Below are 23,813 nucleotides of genomic sequence, written 5' to 3'. Positions count from 1 at the left end.
GATACCCCCGCACCTGTTCCTTTTCTTAAGATTGAGTTAAATAACGAGCCTATAACAGCTCTCTTAGATTCAGGCAGTGTTTGTTCCATTATTTCGGCTGATTGGTATTCTAAATTGAAATCTGTTTGTAAACTCCCTGACTATGACTCATCTCCTGTTAAATATGTTTCGGCTAATTCATCTCCATTAGAAATTCTAGGTTCCTTACATGTCAAAATTCGGGTTTTTAAATTTACATGGAAGATCAAATTGTTTGTGGCCAAGCGTTTGTCTTGCCCCATCATATTGGGAGCGGACTTCATTTCTCACACTGGTCTTGTGCTCGATCTCCAGAGTAGGTCGTGCACATTCAAATTTGCGTCCAATTGTAGAATTCCCTTGTTAAAGTGTAATTCTGTATCATGTTCATCTATTTCGCCTACCCAGGATGAGATGTTGTTAGACCTTAGACATCTACCTGAGGAGCAGGCTGATAGTATTCGGAAACTGTGTCAGTCGTTTCCCGAGGTGTTCTCTGATACTCTTGGTGTTACTGACCTTATTGAATACAAAATTGAGGTCACGGATTCGATTCCTGTCCGTTTTCCACCGTATAGGCTATCTCCACCTAAAATGAAGGCTCTGAAAGAAATCATCGATCAGATGTTGAAGGATGGTATTATTAGGCCCTCTAAGTCAGCGTATTCTTCGCCTATTTTTCTAGTCCCGAAACCCCAAGGAGGCTTCAGGCCTGTTATTGATTACAGGGCTCTCAATCGGAAGGTGGTGTTGCAATCTGTGCCCCTTCCCGACCTTCATTCTTGCTTTTCATGGTTTCGTAAGGCCAAGTTCTTCACCATCTTGGACTTGAATCAGGCCTATAATCAAATTCCCCTTGCCGAAGAGTCTAAACATCTTACAGCGTTTGCCACGGACTGGAATTTATATGAATACAACCGCGTGCCTTTCGGGCTCCCCACGGGGGCAGCTGTGCTCACTAGGCTACTAGATAGGGTCTTTTCCGACATCAAATTTGAGTACTTATATCACTACTTGGATGATGTCGTCGTATTTTCCGAAACCTTTGAAGAACATCTAGATCATTTGCGAGAAGTTCTCAATCGCCTTCGTAAGGCTGGGTTAACTGTTAAGTTGTCCAAGGTTGCCTTTGCTAAGCCCTCTATGTCATTCCTAGGGCATATTGTGTCACCTGATGGTGTAGCAGTCGATCATTCTAGAACACAGGCCATCCGTGATTTTAAACCCCCCAAGGACATTAAAGGTATCGCCAGGTTCATTGGCATGGTGAATTTCTTCAGGAAGTTCATTCCTAATTTTGCTAATAGAGCGGCGCCCTTAAACCTTCTCCGTAGGAAAGGCATCAAATTCGAGTGGGGACCGTCTCAACAAGCCGCTTTTGAAGACCTTAAATTAGCTCTCTGTAATGCCCCTGTACTTGCTATGCCTGATTTCTCGAAGAAATTCATCGTCCAAACCGACGCGTCGTCGTCGGCGGTAGCTGCAGTCCTTCTTCAAGAGACTGAACTAGGGAGGCGCCCCATCGCCTATGCATCTAGGACTCTCTCGGCTCAAGAAGCAAAGTACTCCATATATGAGCTTGAAGGTTTGGCAGTTTTATTTGCCTTAGAAAAGTTCCGTCTCTATCTGGAACATGTCAAATTCGACTTGGAGACAGATAATCAAGCCTTAAGCTGGGTCTTAGGTAGGCCGCGTCGTACTGGTCGTATAGCCCGTTGGGCCATCCGTATTTCTGCCTTCCAATTCGATGTACGACATATCAGAGGTACTGAAAATGTTGTTGCTGATGGACTCAGCCGTATGTTTTCTAACGACGTCGAGACCCATGAACCTGTCGACAGTTCATCACCTTCCGAGTCCATACTATCTGAGGTTAATGCCATCCTAACAGATGCTCCCATGCTCTTTAGGGATATCGAGAAGTACCAACGTGAAGATCCGACGCTGGGTCCGATAATGGAAACCCTTTCTTCTGGGGAACATGTCGTCCCTTATGTTCTGAGGAATGGTGTTTTATGTTGCCCATCGAGGCATGATAAGATGATGAAGGTTGTCGTGCCAGCGGTTCTTGTGCCTATGATCTTCAAGTATTATCATGAGACCCCATTAGGAGGGCATCTTGGAATCTTTAAAACCCGTGAAAAAATTCGTGAAATGTTCATTTGGAAAGGTATGGACGGTGAAATCCGTGAACTTGTAAAAGCTTGTAAATCTTGTTTGCTTAGTAAACCCACCATGTCCACCAAGGTAGGCCTTTTGTCTTCGCATCAAGCGTCGCGCCCCATGGAACGCCTGTATATCGATTATGTTGGACCCTTCCCCCAGTCAAAGGGTAATGCTAACAAGTTCATCTTTGTGTGCGTAGATGGCTTTACTAGATTTTCTTGGTTATTTCCGACTAAGCTGGCTACCGCTCAGTCCACCATTACTTGCCTAAATTCTATTTTTGCTTCTTTTGGTCCGTGCCAATACATTGTATCTGATAATGCTAAAGCTTTTACATCAAATCTGTTTCGTAAATTCTGTTTTGACTTGTCCATCTCTCATGTAACTACATCTGCTTATTACCCTCAACCATCTCTGGCTGAACGGGTTAACCGTAATCTCAGGTCCGCACTTATTGCCTATCATCATGAAGATCATTCTAGGTGGGACACGTCCCTGCATTGGTTAGCTTTTGCTTTGAATTCGGCGGTTCATGAATCACACAAATTCACTCCAGCTTCTTTGATGTTTAAGTTCGTTCCCAACACGCCGCTCTCTAACCTCTGGTCTCTGAATGACATTCTGCCCGAGACAATAGATCCGGACAACATTAAAGATCTTTGGAAGAAGGCTAAAGCCAATCTTAAAGTATCTCATGAAAAGGTTAGGGAAAGGTATGATCGTGGACGGAGACCCACCACTTTGAAGGTAGGTGACCAGGTTATGGTCAAAAATTTTGTTCCCGCGGGCAAGCTTGCCCCCAGATTTCATGGGCCTTGTATCATTCTCGATTTTCTTACGCCGGTTACCTTATTGCTAAGTAATCCAGCCACCGAGAGGATATTTAGAGTTCACCTGTCCCAGGTGAAACCGGTGTAATTTCTGTGTTAACTTGCTTCATATTATTTTGAAAGGATATGAAGGTTATATATTTTTTTTTTGAGTTTCACTTTTAAGGCATTCTGCCCCTTCTGTAATATTTTGGTTTTAGATGTAAGCCTTATGTAAAACCTGCCCCGACCCGTTAAACTGCCATCCTGTTCTTGCCACGGCCATTACCACGCTCCCGTCTCCTGCTCCACCTTACACTGTGGCTTCATAATAGTAAATGCCATGGATATCTACACGCCGCTGGCCCCTCAACCTCTCCACAAGCCTGTACCCTCAAAGAAAATGATTGTCCAACACAATTCTGCCGCCTAGCTTTAATGTTTCAGCGCCCCCGCAGCCGCGCAGCGCCGTGCAGCGACTGGGGAGGGGGATGGGCCCCCTCCTCTCCAGCGAGGACGACATGTGCACGGCGAGCCGGAGCTCTCCTCCCGGCCAAGGCTGATGTGCGGCGCACGACCTGCTACATGCCCGCAGCCTGTATCTGTTCACCGCGGGCGCGGCGTACTTCAACACCTCTGCTCCCCTCATAGTGCGGGCGAGCGGTATCTCAGGGTACTTGAGGGGTCCGAGCGGCCTCCGTTGGACGCAAGCTGCAACGGCCGGTCTGGCCATCCGACTCAATCTACATCAACTACATGGACAGTCACCATAAGCAATAACTACACTTGGGAATTCAACAACAATATTTGGTGGACATTGCAAAATTTTTCTTCACCTTTAAGTATTAAAAGTTTATCTTCAGAAATTCAAATTCTACAAACATAAAGACTTTCATTCACCTGCAACAACAACATTTTGAAACTGAATTAAGAAATCTTGTAAATGCTTCTGCTATCTATCTTCGTATCAACATCATTACTTGGACTTTGTTTCAAACTGATTTCATGTGTCACCCCTGGAGGAACTTTTTTTGGGGGGGGGGTCTGTACCGGGCGGTACACCTCTACACCGTTTATTTAAAAGTTGCGCCAGTTGAAACTCCTCTTCTGGAGGAAGGTTGAACTTTATCTATTCTATTAATTCTCTACTTTCTCAGAAGATGTCACCACGTGGAAAATTTTGAGTTTTTGAACTGTGTCACTTTTGATGTGTTTTTGTTTCGCTTGAAGTAAGAAGTGTGAACTTTCTCTTCTAGAGGACACTACTGAAGAATTACAATAGTGCAACCTAGTGCGAAATCAAAGAACTATTGTGTTGGAGAAATTTTTATTTCAAGAGTTTGTTCTTTGTTAAATTTCTTTCTGTCATGGTTTAAGTTGGCTGTATACCCCTCTTTTTCCCCTTATTTTGGATCTAGCCAATCCCGAATTTCTTTAATTAATTTTCCACCAATAATGTGTTTCTTCTTCCTCTATGTAGGGGTTTCTTTTCCCTAGCCAATAAAAACTTTGAGGGAGGGTGTTTTATTTCCCCTAACGCCTAGAATCTTCCGCGAGAGGATATAAACTGCTGATTTTAGGGTCTCCAGGCCACTTCTGTTCCATCTTTCAGTGTATTAAGTACATAGCAGGAGGCGGGAAGCGCCTCTTTCTTCTTCAGCCGTTCTACACCAGGTAATGGCCTATTAATAACTTCTTTTCTTGCTAGGTCGGCAGTTTAACACTCGCGGCGGGTTCGAAGCATTTCCATCATGTAACCTTTTCCTAAAATGTAATTACTCTTTTCATCTTTTTCTTGTAAAGCTACATATTGGGATAGAGAGTGCTAACCCTCTCGAGCTCCCACTCACATTTGTTTTGAGGTGAACTTATTTTCTCAAACTATTCTTCGTTTATGTAATGTAAAGTGTTCTTCTCTAAGTCACCTCTGTAGTATGGGATTAGCCCTTGCGTTAGCGGCCCAGAGCCAGATTAGGTTTTAAAAACAAAGTGTATTAGGAGTGCAAGATCGCCTCCTCTCAAATTGTTATTTTAGAGGTCATGTAATCAACCTTCTTTTCATGTAATAGACCTCCGTAGGTTGGGTATTTTACCCCTGTGAATACGTCCTTAGAGGACAGCTTGAAGGTAGAGTTTGGTGTGGCCTTGTGATAGGCTTACAATTTTGAGAGCGGATCGCTCTTTGAAATTTGTTTCTGTATGCCTCGTGCAGGCTTTATGTGTAATGTTTGGAGCCAGTGCTCCTGGGCATGAATGGGGTTTTCTGCCCCTTGGCTAAAATTTTTTTTTGGAGTAAGGCGGGGCTGATTGCCCAAGAGTTATGAAGTAAGGGCACTGAGCCCGAATCCAGTAATATTGTACCTACATTTTTGCTACTCTGTACCTGTTATGATTGTTATCTCTTGTTTTTGAAAAGAAAATATAACCTAGTTAAATTTTAAATTAATTTTACATTGCACGTTAATTTCGTAGCTTGAAACCCATTCACACCCGCACCTTCTTTCACCTCTACCTACCACGGATATCTCCGTAACACTTACGATAGCATATTGGCCGGCACGGAATTGTCAGTATTTTATATTGTGACGGACAGTGCAGTCTGTAGAATGCAGAATGAGTAATACCAAGAAACAGAGAACTTATTATTTTATGAATAGTAAGGAATTGGAGCTGCAGTTCTGTTTGATAGATGTAAAAGGTAAATATGTGTGTTGCCATTTCTAGATGGATGCAGTATTTTTGTATCTGTCTCTTGGTACATCGCCTCTCCAAACTCGGAAATCGATCACGCCTATTTTTATTACGGCAGGGGAACCTCTCAACTTTAACTTCTCTTCCCTGCCGTGCCAAATAGCAAAATCTGGGCCAGACACCAAAAAGGAAGTCGGCCTCCCCACAATGCCCAACATCATCCTTAAAGGCGTAGATCTCAGAGAAACAGATGAATCTATCCTCCGCTCTCTCCGTAACAGCGGCGTACCAGCCACCAAAGCCACCAGGTTACTGGAAAACAACCTACCGTCAGAAGACTTCGTGGTACAACTAGCCACGCCTAACGACGTCCGACAAGCGCTAATTTATGGAATATACATTTATGGCCGACAATTCATCACAGATCCTTGCTCGAAACACCTGGAACAAGGATTTGAACCGAACCCGGGAACCCGGCCACCTGCTCACACCCCTCCTCCACCATCACCGATACCGCGCACCCAGCCACCTCCCTACATCCCACCACACCAGCTCCCGTCCTACACAAACACAAACCCAACGACAACCATTACCACCACTACCGCTACCCATCTAACACTCACATCCTGCAAAACCCCTATAACTACAACTGTCCCGTCACATACCTCCCCCATAATGATGTCTCCCACCTTCACCTCCCCAGTCAGCTCACCCAACCCAGCAGCTCGGCCACCCACACCCACCAAGGAAGCATCGGAAACAGCAAGACCAACAACACCACCACCACCGCCCGAATCCATCAGAAGATCACCACCACCAGAAGGCAACCCCAGCTGTGTTGTGAGGGGAGTAAACCCAGGAATACCAACAAACCTCATCAGCCAAGAACTGCGCCTAGCCGGACTCCACTTAAAAAGAGCAACCCGAATCCACAATGAAACCGGGCCCACCTTCATGCTGCGACTACAACTCCAAACTACAGAAGAAGTCCAGCGTCTCATACAGCAGGGGATTAAACTTTTCGGCTGCCACCATCGAGTGGAGCCATCTCGATCTCCCCCGCAACCCTCCTCCCACCCCACCACTCCGAGAAACCGTGCCCGGCTACCCAACCCGCAATCCCACCCTTCCAACCTACATAACTGCTCCTACCTCCTCCAAGTACTCCTCATATCCCTCCTAAACTTCTCTTCACTTTACCAGCAAACCTTCAACCTACTTTTCCCAACTTCCCAATAGTGACTAAGTATATCTGTACTGAAATCATATTGTAAATCAATGTAATCAAATTGTAATAACCTTTGTAATCAAATTTAATAAAAAGCAAAAGAGGCCCCATCATCACATCACGAAACAACAAAACACCCTTCTTTTATCATCAAACCCCTCCAAATCCCCAAACCCCGCCAAATCTCCTGGCCAGAGAGAAGGCGTAACCTTCTAGGTGGCCCGCCCCTTCCCTTCAGGAAGGGGAATGAAAACTTCTCCTTTGGTCCTTGGTCTCTTGGTACAGGCCAGAGCAAAGTGTAGCTTCCACCGAAGTCCCAGTCTCATCCATGGTTGTGACAATATGGAAGCTGCTGGGGTATGATTGGTGCTGATTAATGACATTCAGAGCACGACCAGTGTGTCTGAGTGTTATGAAAGGTGTTGCTCATAGGGTCAGTCGTGCTGCAGTAGCACCTTCTGGTCCAGTGAGGAAAGCAATGGCAAACTACCTCACTAATCATCTTGCCTAGTACGCCTCATTTGGACTCTGCCATTGGTTTTTGCAGTTTCCCTATGACTGCATAGCCTTTGGTGGTGCTATTTGAGGATCCAACCACCCTCTGGGCTGATGACCTAACAGACAGACATGTGTGTGTAATTACTTTGTAATGCAAGTGTATCTATCCCCAAGAAAAGCAATGTCAAGACGCGCTCTAACACAGTTCACCGATCTTTTAATGATAGTTTTCCTGCGGATTCAGAAATAAGAAAAAGAAAAGTTAGTGATTTGAAAACCAAGTTTAAATCTCAACAGCCAGTTTTTATCGCACAAAACAAGCTATCATCAAATGCAACAATTGTCGCCGTTAAAGTTTCTCTCATATTACTGAAAAAGAAGAAACCATTTTGGTGAATTTTGATATTTATGCTAATTTCAATTTCGATTGTTTATCATTAAGTGGGACTGACATAATAAATAGGTTTTTAGGCTTTTAAGAATGGCATTTTCCTTGGCGCCCTCATATGAATCTCATTTTTTTAATAGCTCTTCATGCTTGAAGTTTGCCGACCCCTGCCTAACTGTTGAGTTCAATTCACTGTCGCTAAACATACAGTTTAGGGACCCTACTTGTCGATACGACGTTCTACAGTTATCGTTCATCTCGTATCTTGGAAAATTTCTTTCCTGACTTGCGAGATTACCACTGTCGTGTTGTGAAAATCACTAGTGTTACATTTGAGAAAATAACTAAAGCATATTTTCTTTTACTCTAGCATTGTAAATCTGCTTGGATAGTACCAGATACGTAGAACTGTGGAATAGTCAAATAATGGATTTAATAACGTAGTTGGGGGTGAAATGACGGTCTTATTTCGTCCATTTCTTATGCATAGAATGCAGTTAGGATGTCTAAGAAACAAAAAAAAATCTGCAAGAACCCCTCCGGAAAGGAAAACAGCAGTGTCGTATGCTGAGGACTACCAAGGATATCAGTGAAGCCTATACTTCAATATTGAGAATGATGGAAGTATAAAGCACATTATAATGTAAGCATTTGACACATTGTTCAATTTACAAAACTTGAAAGCTATGAGAAAAAACTTCGCAAGTATTTCTAAGAGCAAGGCATCGGAGACTGATATTGCAGCCCAGACTCTCGGTCCCTCACCCCTCGACTTGCTGCTATATATCGGATAGGAGCGGGCACTGGGGGGATAGGTGTGCTAGACTTCGGTCCGTCAGATCGCCACTGCGAACTATCAACCATGCGTTACTCATCGTATATACTTCCTCACCTAATACTTCTGACTTAATTATATGGATAACTGAGTGCTGATATTTTACTCCCGTTTACTTCTACATCCTTGTAGGAAGACACTGCAAGCTGCTGTTATAGAAGCAATACAGTTTTCTTTCTATTGGTAGATCTGTTAAAATGAAATGCAATCGTTCAGGTTTAGTGTTCTCTTCTGTTGGTTGGAATCGAACACGTGATCATGGGTCGGACATCACCACGATCTCCCGAGGAAACTAATTAACCAGTGAACGATGGGTATGACCACTGTAAAATTCAATAATGGTGCATGGCATCTGTATAGGCTTGGTGGTGACCTAATGAGGATAAAATGAATGGCGAAGACGTCATAAATACCCAGTCCCCAAGCCAGGGGGAATTAACAGTAATGAGGGGGTTAATTCTGAAAATTGAACCGGGGCCATCGGATCAAAGGCAAGCATTTTATCCATTTAGCCACAAAGGCGGAATTGAATTTGCTAAACCTTAGGCTACCATCTTCACTGATCAGGTGTTGGGTATTGACAGTAGCAGAGGCCAAAGCAGTAGCTTGTGAAACAGCCTTCACAACACAGCAGGCTTCTCCGTTGGCCATTGGCTGTAGATCAAAACGCTGAAGGCTTGACGTTCACTAAACCAACCATCGAAAAGGGGTAGCCTAAGTCTAGTGGTAGCCCACGTCTTGATTCCAGCATACGCCACTGGAAAACAGCATTATCTCCCCTATTCTATGATAAGTTTCTGATATACTGAGAATCAGTTGAAATGGAAGGAAATTTCGTCATCAACCTAATTTGTATTGTGTCGACTTTGGTACGGTTTGAAAATTCAGCTTTTTTTTTTTTTTTTGTGTATTCTTATTGACTTACGGCATAGGTACAGGGGTACACGTAATATATTTGCTTGTGTGTATTATTACAAGGTTTCACTTTAGTCCGACAAGTAACAGCAAGTTTCAACAAGGGAGCTGAATTACATTTACACACGGCAAACACCGGAAGAATGCGTATATCAAAAAGGCAGAAATGTATTACATTAAATTGAGTGAGGAAGAGAGAATGTCTTTATTTCCTTAATTCCTCACTTAACCGAGTTTATTATTGATATCTCGATTGATCATTTACTTGGACAGGAGAACCTCCATTATCGTCCCTTACATTGAGGTTATAGTTTGTTATGGTTACGTTTCGTGATTTCAATGTGTAACTAGTCAAGTTGGCAGCAGTGATCTGCCATTGAAAAAAAGGAGAATAGGACGGCGATACTTGCTTTTGATTGTATAGTCTTACGTGACGAGTACTCAATGGATTTCCACGGTTAATAACTTAAGGCGACACCCCGGAGAAATAAAAAAAATTTTTTTTTCCTAATGCATGGATTTTCACGAAATTTTGTAGGAATGTCACCTACATAAAAGTAGAGATATCACGAGCATCTCCTTCAATATACAATTAATAGTTTTTCCAAAATATTTTTTGTTTTAAATTTTGAATTGCATATTTTTCATGAAATTTAATAACATGTTAATGTAAATTCGTAATTAGGTAGATAATATTTCTTTTAAAAGCACTGCGTATCGATTTTTCTGTACATAATTTTTATACGGAGATATATCGTACTCAATTTTGTGCAATTTTACGTTCTAAAATTTTGGACTTCAAAATCCCTACTACATGAAAAAATTCTGCAATCAAAAAATCCATACGTAGGTTTCTTAATATAGCTGTGATACATATACCATACAAATTTTGTTACATTTGGCAGAATATTAAGGGAGAAAAATGGGATTTAATTCTAAAATTATAATTGGCAAACAAAGCATTGTTATAGTGATAAATTGTTTGAATTCAGCGCAATAACTTCGTGACAAGTAAAAGGAAACTCAATCCTTTCAATTTAGTCATAAAAAATTCACCAAGATGACCAAATATCGATTTTTAACTTCGGAGTGTCGCCTTAAATGAATTCTCTGAGTTTCAAAAATGGTTAACAATATTTTAAGCTCAAGTACTGAGTTGTATACTGCTGGTCGGAAATAACGTGAACCGGGTATATGAGCATTAGAGGGTTGGTCATACTGATACTTAATTTGAAAAATTCTATATCTCTCGCCATGTTATCAGCTGCTGAAGTTAGCTAATCCGTTCGCTTCACGGGCGACATAAGAGAAATGAATATCAGGTTGGGAATACAAAAATGGGGAAAGTAGATCATTGTAAGTATTTAGGACGTATGTAAGACTAGTTGATGTACCCGTGCTTCGCTATGGAATTCTCAGAAAGATTGACTTTGCGGTTTTCCCAACTTACATCATTACAATGACGTCAGTAGGAATGTAGCAATTAAAAGCAATTTTATCATAAAAATACTCGATCAAATGAAAAAACGCACAGTTTCTCACATTTATCCAACAGTCCAAAGTTCCACTGTTGGAATGTCCAGGAAGTAGACAGCCGTGAACACTCCTTTGTCATTATTCCGTTAAATGTGCACACTGCTTATTCCAATCAGTGCCTCAGAGTAGGGACTGAATAGCTGGAATGCTATGATGAGCCAGTGCGTTACGTACCAGTAGTATCAGAACATTTATGAACCAGAAAAATGTCATGCTAAAGAAGAGAGATCTAACTCTCCATTCCGCAAATATTCAGGCAGGCTGTTAAACTCGGTACGCAGCAGTAATCCTATCTATCGGAGAAAAGTGGCTGCAGAAGACACAAAGCACATCACAACAAACAATGGTCAACGTAATGTTATTGTTGATCAATTTTATGAGCTTCTTATATTGTAGGCCTTCACATTTAGTTTTCTTCTGATTCTGTAACATTAGGGCATCTTATAAAATTATTTATAGCGTAGACTGTAGTTCCTTATTCCCCAACTTTGCATACCGATTTTCATTAAAATCTGTTAACCCATTTTCTCATGGCTCGGCGCTGATATAGACTTAGCAACAAAAATTCAAATTCATGAATATCTCTGTTATCATAGCCGGTACGGTAAAAATGCATGACTTAAATGATCGGGAATTTAATACTCTAGCTTCACTTATGCAGTATTTACTGACAGGACCATTAATAAAAATGTGAGAATTACATGTTAGGCCTTCCCCTAAACTACCATTTCACCCAGCGTGAATAAAATTATTTATGACCTAGATTGTAGCGACTTATTCCCCGACTTTACATGCCAATTTTAATTATATTTTCTTCAGCCGTTTTCTCGTGGTGCGCTATACGGACAGACAGACAGGCAGACAAACTCTGAGCAATGTACAGACAAATATCTTATTTTAAATGTATAGGTTGTGATACAGATGTTAGGGAATCAACATCTGTATCATCTGATGGCCAAGCAGGCATCAATTTTTAATAATGAGACAAAGTCTCTCATAGTGCATTGGCACTGCCGGTGGCTACAATTAGCCTACGCAGTGGCTTCCACAGTATGCACTAGCCAGCGTCTTGGTAGGTGTGCTAGGTACCAACTGATGAGCCCAGCCTAGCACACGGGGGCGAAACTCTGGCAACAAGGAATGAGTTAGCTGCAAAATTTATAATGTCCAATAACGGACCATTTATATTGGTATATAGATTGTATCAAGGTGCAGTAAAGCTAATGCAGTGAGCTCTCAGTTGCAATCAACAACAGTGGCGAATTTCCCATATATGCGATTGACGTATTACATTCCTTGTATTTCACTTGAAATTCACTCGCACAGTTATCGATACTCAGAGATGGATGAAACAAGACCGACTCCAATCAAGACCAACTACAATCCTCAGACCTCAAGGCAGGTTTCGATTAATGGCAATATGGCCGTGGGTGCGGGCCAGGCGTAGGTTAAATGTGATTGTGGATACGAGTTGAAAGCAATAATTGTGAAATAGGTATTTCGAGTGGGCATATGATCCTACTTCGTGATTTTCAGTACTGATACGGAAGTATTTGTGTCTCCAGTCGCTTTTACGTGGAAGCTTAAAATCCCTGTAGGTTAATTATTTTGTGTTTCAACGCGGTACCGTACAGGTTATGTGTTTGTTTATCATTGTGTTTGAGAGATGGTGTTATAATTATTGGCGTTTACTTAGAATGTAGTGTGCTGTATTGTGTACCTCTCTGCAGGTCAAATTACGGAAATTATTCGCGTATGTCTGCCCTCTCCATTTCGAGAGAAATGGATTCGGTGCATTGATAGGGAAAATTTTCCTGTAAAAAATGAACTTGTCGTGTGCATCAAATATTTTACTCTAAGTTCATTGTCCGCAAAGATATTATATTTCCCGTTGAGAATAGTGAACCTATTCGCTTCCCTAGGAAATATCTTAAATTGTCCATTGAGACCTGTCTCTCGCATAACATTTATTTATCTCGAGGAAGAAGGTGCCCTAAAAAGCATGAACAGCAACTGCCACTGAGAGACGAAGTAGCATTTAAACATTGGTGTGAAGATGATACAGATATTTTCAGCCTTTTAAGACAAAAATATGAGTCCATTCAACGTGATTGCGAAATATTATAATGTTCTCAAGACCTACAGTAGATATTCCATCAATATGAAAGTGACGAGTGACCTAGAAGTGCAAGTGTATTTTAAAATTATTGCTTTACTAGCAGAAAAATTAAAGTTGATATTAGGATGTTACGGGCAAGGCAACCTCAATTGTGAGAGATAGAGACAATGTGAAATTCTGGTAAGTCACCTTGGTAATTACAGAGAGAGTAGTATTGAAATGAGTGACATAATCTTTATTTTGGGGAACTTTCTGAAAATAGAGCCCTTGTTTTAGCCTTGTATTAACCTTTGAAAGTAACATTAATTGTTCAAGTGATGTGTGGAAGTGTGATGTTTCTTCGTCAAAAATTATAAGGGACTGTGTAAAAATTCTGGCCAGTAATTTTATCAACAATTATACGATCTCAAATGAAAAATTGCCAAGAAACTTCAAAAGAGGAGTTGTAGGATGTGTGTAGTGCTAGTTTTAGTCAATATTTTGGTGAATGATGCATAATAGGATAATGGGTCACAGTGTTAATGTTCGGAAAACTACTTATTTGTTTGGTGCTGTGTCGATTTTTTCTTAAGTCCGTATTCGTGTTTTCAACGAAGTGACATTTGTTGTAATGCTTTTTTCTGTTGCCAGTTATTCAACGTCACACTAACACATCAAAAGTTCTCGGTGACGGAAGGTTAGGAAAGAGTTAGGAGTGGGAAGGAAGCGGTCGTGGTCTTAATTAAAGTACAGCCTCAGCATTCGCCTGGTGTGAGAATGCGAAGCCACGGGACACCATCTTCAGGGCTACAACGATGGGATTCGAACCCCTCCCATCTTCCGAATGCAAGATCACCGCTACTCAACCCTGACCGCGCGGCCCTGAAGATGGTTTTCAGTGGTTTCACATTTTAAAAACCAGGCAAATGCCGGGGCTGTACCTTAATTAAGGCCGCGGCCGCTACCTTCCCACTCGTAGCCCTTTCCTTCCATCCATCGCCAAAACCTTTCGATGTGATAGTGGACGTTAAACAAGAAAAAAATCCTCTAGATAAAGAGCACGTAAAATTACTATTTCTCTTTTACGTATCAAATGCTGTTTTTTAAAATCCTTCAATAAATATTTTCGTACTGCAATATTCTCACGACCATTATTAGGTTACTCCTCGCCACGTCAGCTTTGGCCTGGTACGGCAGCCATGTTTTTTCTGTATTGTGGTCTGAGTATTGTAGTTGGTCTTGCTCCGATCCTCAGACCGTAATATAAAAAAAACATGGCGGCTGAAGTAGCCGGATTGCTGGTATTGGCTAACACGAGAATATCACGTACATATTATACAGTATAAACGGCGGTAAATTTACATGATAAATGTAACATCATAGGGAAAATCACTTTTACACGTATGAAAACGCTTCGCCAACATGAACCGACATGAACCACATATATTCTACTAGAAAAGAAACCAACAAGCTGATTATTTAGAAATTTCAATTCGTCAAATAACGTTTTTTCTTAGATTTCACTTCGCTGGAGAGATGAAAATACACGATAAAACGGTTAAAATTATACTTCTAACATCATTTTGAATGTTTCAAAATAAATTAAGGTACGAAATTCCTCGATTTATTCGCTCTCGTGAGAACTGTGAAACATAATTTGTTGCTTTAGTGTTGAAGTGGTGGACAATTTCTTAAATTCAGCACTCAACGAACAGGAAGTACACCCAAAATAATAATGTTACGGTTTTTGGAGACGTCGAAGTGTCGAAACTTAGTCCTGCAGTAGTTCTTTTTACATGCCAGTAAATCTACCGACACGAGGCTGACGTATCTGAGCACCTTCAAATACCACCGGACTGAGCCAGGATCGAATCTGCTAACCTAGGGTCAACCAGACATGAAAGCAGCAAGAGCGAACGCCGGTACAAACAGATGGGAACAACGGCAGGAGGGTACTCGTAATGAGGAGATAACGGCTGAGTTAGGAATGAACTCGAGTGATGAAGCTGCAGGTATAAATCGGCTTCGGTGGTGGGTTGATGTCAAGTGAATGGAGGAGAGTAGGTCACTTGCGAAAATAATAGACTCGGTCAGTGTGGGTAGAAGAAGTACAGGGAGTCCAAGATGGCGTTGGTTAGACTTATTTCTAATTATTTAAGCATAAAAGCTGGCGGTATAGGGGTAACGTGCCTGCCTCTTACCTGGAGGCGCCGGGTTCGATTCCCAGCCAGGTCAAGGATGTTTACTTTGATGTGAGGGTTGGTTCGAGGTTCACTCAGCCTACATGATTACAATTGAGGAGCTATATGACTGTAAGATGCCGATCCGGTCCAGACAACCAAGAATAACGGCCGAAATTCATCGTGCTGACCACACGACACCTCATTATCTGCAGGCCTTCGGGCTGATCAGCCGTCGCCAAGACCCTTCGGAACTGTTGAGCCATGGACTTTGTTTTGGTTTAAAGATAAGAGGTATAGGAACTAAAAGTGGTCACAGTGCTAGTTACAAATAGAGGAATGTGGAAGCGATTAGTAAATTCTCAGAGGCTTGCAGACTGAACGCTGAAAGTCATAACAGTCTATAACGAAAATGTCGCTTTATAAGTATGTATGAATGAAAAACAGAAGTTGATTAAACAGTTAAACGGAGTGATGTGAGAAAGAAGAAACAACACTGACATTACCATATTAAAAATAAAAAAATGTAGGTGTAAAAATAGAGTGGCATTGATGTCATTGATGATCCGTACTATGCACGTCTTTACATAGCTCGAATTTCCGATAACTCGAAGTATCATCACTCTTCGTAAGCTCATCGAGATATCGAAGTTCGACTGTTTATCTGGGACCTGTACAATATGCAATATTGAGGCAATGCTGCAAAGGTTAAGGAAGGATAAAGGAAATCACGTACACTGGTGACTTTATACAATAAAGAATATTTAACATCATATTGAATTTTAGTTTCTTTATTATAAATATACATTTTGCTACAACTTTTAATAAACTGTGCCTGTTTAAGAATGAAACATCCAACACTTCTAATAATCAAACTCATCTTCCAGCTTTCCCAACATAGAGATGTAGATGTAAAACTCGCATGAGCCGTTGCCTTCCAGAATTGAGTTAGGAGATAATTTTGTTTTTATTTTGAATTATAATATGAATGATTTAGAAGAACTAAATTTATCAATGCTCCAAATTGAAGGCAGAGAAGAGAAGAAGATTCTAAGAAATAAACACTTACGATTCGAGTTGAACGAAGGAAGTACACCATTACTGACAACCAAAGGGCAGTCAGGTTTGACAGGATGAACAAGTTTTGGGAGTGGAAGAAGAAGCTGAAAAGCTGACTCTATTTAATACCATTAGACTTTGATGTATATGACTAATTAAAGTGCTCTAATGGGGACGTGAACTGTGTAAAATAATATGTGAGACTTCACTGACTTGTATTTAAACTAGCCGAAATGTTATTACTGCTGTAAAGGTATCATGTATGTCTCTAATCCATCAAAATATTCTTTTCTACCTATTGAAATTTGCAATGAATCCACATGACAGTTCAAAAAATTCTTACGGAATGAAAAGTAGATGCTCGTTGAAAACATTTATTATCCGAACTGATTTATTTCCTATTTGTTATAATAAGTGCTTCAAATTGAGCACGGTTGCTGATTGGTCAATATAACATCAGTCTATATTAGCTGTTGGAGATATCAGACACTTGCTGATCCCAGTGTCGTCATACATCTTGTGTAATTTGTAGAGGAGACAAGGATAGAAGGAAGGTTTCTGATGTTTTAAACTTTGTTAAGTATCCATGGTAAGAATCTGCTGTGCAGATTTTATACAGCGCGGAAGAAAGTAATTACTTTTACAGGTGTACATAATTACATTATTTTGATGACTATCAAGAGTGAATAAAATTACATTTTAGATAATGGTGATAATGCACTTTTACGTTAACAGTAATGATTGCAATTTTGAATACAGAATTGATTATATTTCATTTAGGAATAGGCTAGGTGAACAACTGATAGGAAATCTGCCACCTGGGCGACTGTTCTAAATGTAGATCATTGATAACTAATTGAATGATTGACTAATTAATAATAATAATAATAATAATAATAATAATAATAATAATAATAATAATAATAATAATCGTATGGCCTCAGCTACCGTGTGCAGACATTTCAGTTTGTCGCCATCTGGCTGTCTGCTCGTCAATTTCGACGTTCCGTTTTACTCTAGGCCCCCACTAGATGGCACACCGAGTAAACCGAAACTCTCTTGGGCGTCTATGGCTGAGATTAATGAATTTTGTCGGGTAAACACCAATGTGTCACCAGAGATCTTTTACATGCCGACATCGTACGACATGGAGTGTCGAATGGACTTTTTTCCGCCCTTCAAAAATCCGACTACCTCTGCCGGGTTTGAACCCGCTATCTTGGTATCCGGAGGCCGACACTCTACCGCTGATCCACAGAGGCAGCTATTGACTAATTGATTGATTGACATGATTTATACCTTCTAAGGAGGTTATAAAATGTGAGTATTGTTGCATTCTCGGAGGGGACGTGCAGTAGAGACCCTCAAAACTACATAGCGACAACAGTAAGAAACACAACTAGGGTATTATATCTTTAAAATCTACAATAAAAATGAAGAAATCCTACATAGCGAAATGTCTACTCTCAGAGACAAATATAAGCTTGATTTCAAAGGCTTGACAAGAGTAATTTTTAAGTGAATGTTATTGTGACCTTCTTATATGGAATAAAACTGTGTATATTAAAATAAAAGTAAGACAAATGAAAAAATTAATTCTTTACCCATTTTGATTATTCTTTAATAAATTGTAATCTTCTAGAAATGGTGTCTTTTGAGCGACGTGAGCACGAATTTTGACATTATGATTGTGCTACCATCTAGTAGTGAAGCATTCATTTTGGTTGGAAACGTACCACTTGAGGTCTGACAGAGTGGGAAAGCTTCCTTTCGTTTTTCAAGAAAATCAACTATCTTAGCCGAGATTTAGTCCTCAGACTTGTGATCAAGAAGAATCAGACATTTCCTTCACTCTTCGGCGGCAATTAATTTAACTGCAGACTCCACAATCAAATAATTATAATTAATTAGTTACGAATTAGCAAAGGGACTTGGGACAATATTATTTCTGGTGATACTTAAGTATTTTCGTATTCTGAGCTAGAAATTGAGAAATGAAAATAAATACCACTCCAAGCAAGTCAGTTTCGCTTTATGTTGGTTGATCTCTCAATGAGAAACCTTGCCAGTTCTCCCTTATTACCACTAAAACTAGTGATTTACTACCTTTTGGGTTACGTTTTGTCTTGTCGCCGACACAGTGAAGATATCCGGCATGCCGATATAATATCTAGCGGATATCTCGCATGTTGGCAGCATTTTTCGTAATTTGATACTGGTGCTTTTCAGATTTAATAGTAATATTTTATACTAGGTGTTGTAATGGACTCAACTCATCTCCTCGAAATCACCGGAAAACTTTGAGGATTCTTCTGAAATATTTCTTCTGTGGGGATGTACATCTGAACACTCCTCCTATCGTATACTTTCTGCTGCCAGACATGTTCTATCACCAATGACTTCCCCCGCCGCAACATTCAAGAAACTTCCCATATGTTCCGGCTAGTTCTACGACTCTTCAGACTGTGCGTGTGCATTAATTCCCCTCCTCTCTTCCCCCTCTGTTTACGGGTATTTAATCGGCTTTACATCGCTCCATCTAGCCCAGAGGTGCTTAGCTGGACGTCCATTGAGACTAGCCCAGTGCGGCCGGGCTGGCGTGACGTAAATGCGGGCAGCTTACGTAGCAAGCATACATCACATTGAAGCGAGAGAGTGAGCGCACTTTGCAGGAAAGGAACGGTTGTCATTACGAAGCTCTCCTTCACTACTCAGCGAAATGCTGTATTGGGTACACTATTTAAGAAAAATGCTAATCTCAAGAAAACTGAACTTTTCAAGATATACCTCTTTGATTTATGCTGCGCTCAATGTAAACAGTCAGTTTTATTTTTTTTATATTTATACATTCAAAGAAAACTAACACGTTATAATTTTTGTTTTACAATTTAAAAAGGTAGATGTTTTAAGCGTACAAGCTACGATTTACAATTCCTTGGATGGGAATGACAGTATTTCCATTTCATAAAAAAGTAAAATTCCTGTTATTCATTCAGCAGAAAGTAATATGTTTACATAAGCCAACAAGTTTATTGCTTGAGTTTGCAAAGTGTTGTTGTGTTGCTTGAATTTCCCTCTTCACTGAGTTTGAAAATAGTATTTAATACTTATCGGGTGTTCGATGATAAATGGCGGGGGAGTGTCATATCGAGTGGGAGCATAGATATTTACTGTCCATGATTAAAGTACAACAATTTAATGTATCTACCAGACAGTTGTACAGTATGTCTTCAAATAAATAATCTAACTGATGTTATTCTCGGTAAGCATGATTGGATTGTTGGTGAGTTTATCAGATAATTGAAACCCAAGCAACCACAAGCCACAGCTTATCCACCTTAACTCTATATTATATTAGGAACGCTTCCAAAGAACCTCTTCAAATTTAATAGTGAAAATTGTAATTCGTTACGTACATTCATAATATTTGAGGTTGTAGTCCTCTTTATTGTATCTGGTCAAAAAAGTAAACTGCCATGAACATAACTTCTTACAACGTGAATTGAAAATGACATGAACTCCTGCTCTCTTTGATTCATTATTTTCTGCCTCCATTTCAAACTCGTGTATCGCCGCAGTGGTCGAGAGTGTCTGGCAGAACTTCGCCCAACCTCCACGGCTTGTGACGTAACCACAACGTCACTGTGGCTGAATAGCATACGCTCATCGCCTGCCAGCCCGCTTGCAGTGCTGGGCACATGCAGGGCGGAATACCCAGTGTGATCATCTCTGATGCAGCCTGTTGGGTGGTGTTACAACTCCGCGAGACCTTTAAAGTACAATACGCACACGTGTGCATTTAGTCTTGGCAACACTTTTTCTCCGCTTCTCGTCCTTCACTTGTGGATTAAGTGGTCTATCTTTATTTGAAGTGTATCCTTTTGGACCCACGTCAGATATTCCAGAGTTCCTCGAATCACTGCCACAATTAAATTCATTTGCCAGCTTAACATCACTGTAAAATTCTCCTATTCTGATGATCTGATCAGTGTGCCTCTTCCAAATTACACTTTTGGTGATTTACAAGCTCACACAAATACGTTCCTCTTCCTGATACTTGCTCTAACAATGCTACCTTAATTAAATTTCGATGTTCTCTTACATATTCTACTTCCCCTTCTTCAAAAGCTACATCTCAGCTGCCATGGTGAGCCTGAATTTGCTTTTCTCCATAGTGTTCTACAAAGGTTTGAGACAGAAAATCTAAGCGAGTTTTTTTTTTTACTTCGTAACCTAACTTAAGTTTAGATGGGTTTTCGCGTGTAGCGTAGTGAGGTGTGGTACGGTAGGAAAATAAATATTTACTTAACAAAGAAGATATACTTTGGCATCTTTGCTTGGGATCGAACAAAAACTTCTCTAAATATCTTTGAAATATTTTACACCAAATTCAGCACCTCAATTTCCTGAGGGGTGATAGAGTGCAGATGTTCTCTGGATAATTCCATCCTCGTCTCCACATGTAATATACTAATAAAAATATTCGTTACTTAACTTCCTCTCAATCAGACATGGCGTAAAAACAATTGGATTAATAAAATAACAGAGCATCACTTAGTAACCACAAACACTACCATATTCTGTTAAACCGATTATGCCTTCAGATCTCGAAACGTATATTATCCTTGGATTTTTGCATTCAAACCCTTACTTTCCATATATATGTTGCAAATGCAATTAAATTATTTAGGTATTTCATAAAATTATGGAACACTGACACTTTGTATAACTATTTAATATTTTTCAATACTGTTGGAAGATTGGTCAATATGAGTTTTGCATCTAGCTACCTCGTAAGTTGTCTAGGTAGCAATTACAACCAGGACATTTAGAATACATATAAGCACAGCCAGCTTGCACAAACTTAGTTATTCTATCCAAAATATTTACATCGATTTAAAATTTGTATCTATAAAAATATACTTTTCTCTGTTTTGAAACAAATTTAAGACTAAGTTTAATACAGTAAAATGTGTTTGTAACAGTGGCAATGCAATTACCATCACAAGCGAGAACTTGCACTATTATAAATCGGGAAGATTTGATCTTGACATATTATCATGTCATTTTAAAACTTTTTTTCTCTAAACATTTATGCTTATTGAACACATACACATTAAGGTTTTTAAGGAATGAATGTCAAAAATTACGAGGAACGATTTGACGTGATAAAATCTTCACCCGAAGGGGAGTATGTACTGAAAACATACCTCATTACAACAATGCGACTATAAACCGCAAAATAATTGTTATCGTGTTATGTAGTTACTATCGCCGGCTCGATAAAGTCTTACTTTCCATAGATATGGTACAAATGCAGCTGAAATATTCAGGTGTTTCACAAATTAAGAAGCACGCCCGTTCACTTTCTACCCCGCCGGCTAAAATGTGCAGTCCGAGCCCGTCCTCAGTACCAATTGACTCGCTGTTGCTAGCTGACGTGTCGTATATTTGATTTGTTTCAAGTATCATTTCAAAGCTGAATAAACATACTCCACAAGAGGTGTTAACATATTACTTGTGACAATATCATGTTACTAATTACGCATGAAAGTTTAATCTTGAGCATAAAAGTTACCATCGAAACCTGTGTCTCTATTGATATTGTGAATATAACGCTAAAATGTTGATCATAGATAGGCTTCATCGAGTCAAGTACGATGGTGAAAGAATAATTACGATATTTCCATTCGTTCAAGAGACATGCACCCAACAAAATGATCATAGTACGTCCGGCACTGACATGATATCTCCTTCACCGCCGTCTTGTGACATGCCACTATAGTACAGTACATCTGCGGCGATACAGAGCAAACATTGCGTTTCGTTCAACTGATCCTGTGACTTAACAATGACTTTTTTACATTATATACGTAAGTTCCATTTCCCTAGATTCGGCTCGTAGACGTTGTCACGTTTAAAACTTGCGACCGATTCGCATACACAACCTAGACAATTCTCTTTCAATGAAACACTTCTGTTAGTTCGAACCTGACGGTAATGGTTTCGCCCTAACTGACACTTACATACAAGTATTAGTATGTGTGAGCTACACTGTAATGAAAAAATTACCTCATATGCTGATAACACGGTAGTGACAGTCACGGGCGAAACTTGGGAGGACGCCTTCAACAGAGCTCAGGAAACCCTATCAATAGTTCATAAATGGCTAAACAACCACCTTCTTACTTTAAATGGAAACAAAACCAAATTCCTCTGTTCCTCACACAATAAAACAATGCAACCTCAGACAACCTAACACTAAGACTCCATGCACCAACTTGCAACAATACCGAAAGATACCATTGTTATAATCTACAAATATAATAAAAGTTACATACCTAGATATAATTATAGATAATTATCTGAGATGGAATTTGCATGCGTCAAATTTTATCATTAAACTTCAGAAGCTTATTTACGGTATACATTTTACAGAACTGGAAACGTTATTTCAGCAAAAGCCTTGAAATCTGTATACTTTGCCTTAGTTCAATCGCAATTGCAATATTATGGAATTTACAGCTGGGGTAGAATACTTTTTTCAAAACTTGGCTCAGGTAAATACTGTTCATGCCAGAACTACATATTGAAAGCCATGTACAAAAAGCCACTGGCATTTCAACAAATGAACTGTTCCAGTAAAAGCATGATACTTAATATACGACAGCTATTTGTGCAGTAACTGACCCTATACATGCATAAAAATGTAAAGCTCTTGTGCAAAGAACAGAATGCACAAATTTATATTAGGCTGCAAGACAGAACTGTAATAAGTATTTCACGCCGAAACTGATTACTTGGAGAAAGAAATCTAAGCTGTCTAGGCTCATGGATGTGATTAGTGGCAACTAGGATATTCTGAAGAAATGACTCACTATTCTTTTCTACTAAGAAACCCACCTTCTCCTTTAACCCATGCCTCTCACTTCTACCTTCCTTCTTATTATACATAATGCAGAGAAACAGATCATAAAATTATTACATTAGCACCAAAATTCTAATGGAATAAATGGCATTCACTATATGCCATGCTGTAAATAATTCAGCTACTCTAATCATGAAGCCCACATACAAGTTCACCTTATATGGAATTCACACCGTATCTTTTAATACCTCTGTAAGTATATGTATGATATTGACTGTGAATAAAAATGTCTAAAATGTAAATATAGCAAAATGAACAGTGTATTAAACAGTAAACGAAAATTGCAGACTTGTAACTAATTTACAGTATTCCACAGCGTATTTAAATTGATATTCCTCTAAAAATTGGAAGAGAAAAACTCTTTTTCTTGAATAACTTGAAGTAAAACTGCAGCTTCTACACATTCTTTATCATTCGCTTACAATTCGAAGTTAGACATACTTTTAATTCTAAGAAATATACGA

Source organism: Anabrus simplex, chromosome 14 (assembly GCF_040414725.1).
Source record: "Anabrus simplex isolate iqAnaSimp1 chromosome 14, ASM4041472v1, whole genome shotgun sequence".
Taxonomy (NCBI): domain Eukaryota; kingdom Metazoa; phylum Arthropoda; class Insecta; order Orthoptera; family Tettigoniidae; genus Anabrus; species Anabrus simplex.
Note: the sequence above shows the minus strand (reverse complement) of the source record.